Source organism: Carassius carassius, chromosome 13 (assembly GCF_963082965.1).
Source record: "Carassius carassius chromosome 13, fCarCar2.1, whole genome shotgun sequence".
NCBI classification, from domain to species: domain Eukaryota; kingdom Metazoa; phylum Chordata; class Actinopteri; order Cypriniformes; family Cyprinidae; genus Carassius; species Carassius carassius.
This window is the reverse complement of record NC_081767.1, coordinates 14,560,181-14,565,205: the sequence shown is the minus strand read 5'-3', so window position 1 is coordinate 14,565,205 and position 5,025 is coordinate 14,560,181.

Here is a 5,025-nt window from a genome sequence, read left to right as displayed (position 1 = left end):
CTTGATAGGGAGCCAGTGCAGTGTTGACAGGACCGGGCTAATATGGTCATACTTCCTGGTTCTAGTAAGAACTCTTGCTGCTGCATTTTGGACTAGCTGTAGTTTGTTTACTAAGCGTGCAGAACAACCACCCAATAAAGCATTACAATAATCTAACCTTGAGGTCATAAATGCATGGATTAACATTTCTGCATTTGACATTGAGAGCATAGGCCGTAATTTAGATATATTTTTGAGATGGAAAAATGCAGTTTTACAAATGCTAGAAACGTGGCTTTCTAAGGAAAGATTGCGATCAAGTAGCACACCTAGGTTCCTAACTGATGACGAAGAATTGACAGAGCAACCATCAAGTCTTAGACAGTGTTCTAGGTTATTACAAGCAGAGTTTTTAGGTCCTATAATTAACACCTCTGTTTTTTCAGAATTTAGCAGTAAGAAATTACTCGTCATCCAGTTTTTTCTATCGACTATGCAATCCATTAGTTTTTCAAATTGGTGTGTTTCACCGGGCTGCGAAGAAATATAGAGCTGAGTATCATCAGCATAACAGTGAAAGCTAACACCATGTTTCCTGATGATATCTCCCAAGGGTAACATATAAAGCGTGAAGAGTAGCGGCCCTAGTACTGAGCCTTGAGGTACTCCATACTGCACTTGTGATCGATAGGATACATCTTCATTCACTGCTACGAACTGATGGCGGTCATATAAGTACGATTTAAACCATGCTAATGCACTTCCACTGATGCCAACAAAGTATTCAAGTCTATGCAAAAGAATGTTGTGGTCAATTGTGTCAAACGCAGCACTAAGATCCAATAAAACTAATAGAGAGATACACCCACGATCAGATGATAAGAGCAGATCATTTGTAACTCTAAGAAGAGCAGTCTCAGTACTATGATACGGTCTAAATCCTGACTGGAAATCCTCACATATACCATTTTTCTCTAAGAAGGAATATAATTGTGTGGATACCACCTTTTCTAGTATCTTGGACAGAAAAGGGAGATTCGAGATTGGTCTATAATTAACTAGTTCTGGTGACAATTTGTTACACACACATTATATATATATACATATATATATACACACAGGGGTGCACATAATTTTTTTAAGCCTGGTTCTCATAAGAGAACCTGGAGATTTGGTTTGGTCCTCACACTGCATATAGCGTGACCCATTAAATATAACAAAAAAAAAAAAGATTAATAATAGTTATAATATTATTGCACTATATTTATTTAGTTTTTTTTAAATAAAATAATAGTAAATAAACTAAATAATAGTGTGATAATATTATTAAAAATAAAAGGCAGTCCTAGTATTAAATACAAATACATTTATTTTATAGTAAACTTAAAAATAAAATGCTAATATTTACTACTACTTTCTTTGTTTGCCTCTTTTTTTTTAACAATATATTTATTAAATTTTCAGTTTACATATCACATCAGATTACATAATGAATAACAATCATGTAAAACATAGCAAACATTTTTCACCCTATTATCCCTCCCACTACCCTTCCCCAGTAAAAAAAAAAAAAAAAAGGGTTGTTTCTTTTAAAGATACATAAATCAGGTAAGGAGAGTTTAACAATTCTACTCAGAAGATCATGATGCTACTCTATTCCCTCAGAGCTTGTTCTTGTTGTAGCAGGTTACCAACATTGACATTGTGTCTTAAGAAGTTAGTGAAAGGTCTCCAGACATCTTCAAAAGTATTTTGTTTATTTTTGACAATGTACGTTATCTTTTCCATTGACATATTTTATGCCATTTCTTTAACCCACATACCAATTCTTGGCCCATTGATATTTTTCCAATTCAGAGCAATTGTACGTTTAGCTTGTAAAATACACATATCTATGAATCTGACCTCTCTGCTCTGTACGGGAGGGCTGGTAGGATATATACCTAGGATAAAAAGCTTAGGATCCAGTGGTAGTTACTTTGATAATATTTGGTCAATCATATCAATAATCTCCTGCCAAAAGAGTTTCACTTTTATACATTCCCATATACAGTGGTACAAAGTACCTCTTGCCTCGTTACACTTTATACAGGTATCAGGAATATTATCGTTAAACTTGTGCAACTTGGCAGGAGTTATGTATGTACGCATCAGCCATTTGTACTGTATGAGTTTCAAGCTAGTATTGACTGTCTGCACCTGAGCTTTCTTACATGCCTCATTCCAATCTTCTAGGGATATTTCGTCATCTATATCTTCTTTCCATAATCTTAATCTTGATTCTGAGGATTCGTCAGACCCAGACACAAACAAGTCATACAGAGATGAGATTGAACCTTTATCATAACATATCATAACATGACCTTTATCATGTCCTATAATTGCTGCCTCTAGTGGGGAAATGTCCGGTATGTCTAATGAATGTTTTTGAGATGAGGATATAAAACTTCTAAGTTGAAGATATTTGAAAAAATGGGTCTTTGGAATGTCATATTTGGCTGATATTACTCCAAAGGGCATAAGTATTTCATCTTCACTGTACATATCTTGAATTTTTCTTAACCCCTTTTCAGCCCATATCCGAAATACTGCATCACATTTCCCTGGTTTGAAATTAGCGTTACCCCAAATAGGGCTGAAACGTGACAAGGGGGAATTCAAATTCAAATATTTACATGAATTAAACCAAATATTGATCATGTTCAATACAATAGGATTATCTGTGTTTTTTCTTAGGTATTTGTGGTCTGCTGCGTACAGGTATAGGTGCAGTGGTATTTTTGGAGTAATTGAACAAGCTTCCAAATCCATCCAAGCAGGAGGGCTTTCAGATGAAAAATAAAACATAATTGTACGCAGCTGAGCTGCCCAGTAATACCATTGAATGTTTGGACATCCAAGGCCTCCTCGGTCAAATGGTAGGTATAATAAAGATAGACGTAGTCTGGGACGTTTATTTTGCCAAATAAAGTTGGTAAACAATTTCTTAATTCTACTAAACAAAGGTGAGGGAGGGGGTAGGGGAATATTCTGGAACAAATAGAGAAATTTAGGGAGTATATTCATTTTTAGAATATTTATCCTGCCAATCATTGAGATGGGTAAAGATGTCCAACGTTCTATTGATGAGGTAGTATCTTCCAGAATTGGGTCATAATTTATCTGGGCAATCTTATTCACCTTGGGGACAATTTTTATGCCCAGATATGTAAATTTATCTGTTGAGGTAAAGGTAGACGCATAACTCGGGCAATTTTCCCTCTCTAATTCGTTAAGTAACATTATGGATGATTTTGAGTTATTAACTTTATATCCAGATATTTTTCCAAAAGTTTCAATGAGATCTAGGAGTGCAGGGACAGATCTGCTCAGGTTTTTCAGAAACAAAATGACGTCATCTGCAAATAGTGCTATTTTATGTTCCAGGTGACTTTCTCGGATTCCATAAATGCTACTATGCATTCTCACCCCTATGGCAAAAGGTTCTATTGCAAGGATAAATAATAAAGGTGATAGAGGACTTCCTTGCGGGCAACCTCTAGAGATGTTAAAAGGTTTAGAGACCACATTATTGGTCAAAACTTCTGCGGTAAGCTCAGTACAAAGCATTCTAACCCAATTACAAAATGTATTCCCAAAGCCAAAGCGAGTGAGCACCTCAAATAAGAAGTGCCATTCGACGCGGTCAAAGGCCTTCTCTGCATCAAGAGAGATTAAAGCCGTGTCTTTTGTCCCTCTCTGATTATGTAAAATATTGAGCACTCGTCTGACATTATGAAAGACCTGTCTACCTTGAATAAAACCATTTTGATCCTCTCCCACCACCAGAGGAAATTTTTTATAAATATCTATAGGTATGCCATCTGGGCCTGCCGCTTTTCCAGCCTGCATACAGTTAATTGCTTCTACGATTTCTACTTTTGTTAATTCTCCATCTAATGCACTACTTTCATTTTCTGAAATTTTAGGAATATTAAGGTTGTTTAGGAATTGTATTTGCTTATCGAAATTGCAAGTACCCTCAGAACTATACAGTTTCTCATAGAATACCCTGAAGGCCTCATTAATTTCTTTAGGGTCTACTATGGTTCTACCGTTTGGATCTTCAATGCAGTTAATAGACCTTTCTGTTTGTTGTTGTTTAATGCGCCATGCTAAAAGTTTCCCAGGTTTTTCCCCTTGGTCATAAAAGGATTGTTTTAGTCTCATTAAATTAACTGCTGCTTTGTTAGCTGAAAATTCATTGTTCATTGTAAAATTAATTGTACATGTATATCGTTAGAGTTGGGTTTCTTATTGTAGAGATCTATTTCAAGTTCTTTAATTTTCTCATCTAATGTCTTTATTTCTAATTGTGTACTTTTTTTTTTTTTGAGCTGGTAAAGATAATTTAAGGGTTTATCTGGCTAGCCAGGTAAGTTTCAGTTTAGTTTGCACCAATCCTGTACCATGAAAGTGGCTTGGCTAGCTACATTCATTGCCATAACTGCTCCAGGGCAGGTTATATTCTGAATTAGAGATCGAGGAGATGAGATGAGAGAAGTGACACACGTCTGACAAAACAAGTCACTTTGTTCATATGCCATCATGGTACAGGCCACTGCTCTGTTACCACTTTTATTTTCAAACAGAATTTACAAGCATATGGTAAAAACATATCACCTCACAAAGGTTTATCCTCATGCACAGAATCACAATGTGCTTAATCAGTATTAATTTGCAGATACTTCTTGACAATTTTAAACTGCTAAATCCTTCACCTGATAACTGTAACATAAGTGGAATCAATTATAAGACTACATACAATTATATTATGTAAATGCCTTTCTAGAATGATCAACAGTTAAAGGAAGTTATAACGTGTGTTCTCCAACACAACAGTGATGCTTTTAGGACAGATTTAGGTTGTAATTAAGTTTTAAAATTAAAATAATTTAAAATAAAAAAGTCAGCACTTTACTGTTAGACAGACAAACAATACACAAAATTTATGCTGTACATTTAAATGAAAATACGTGGAATACAATTCAATTCAGTTCAGGAAGA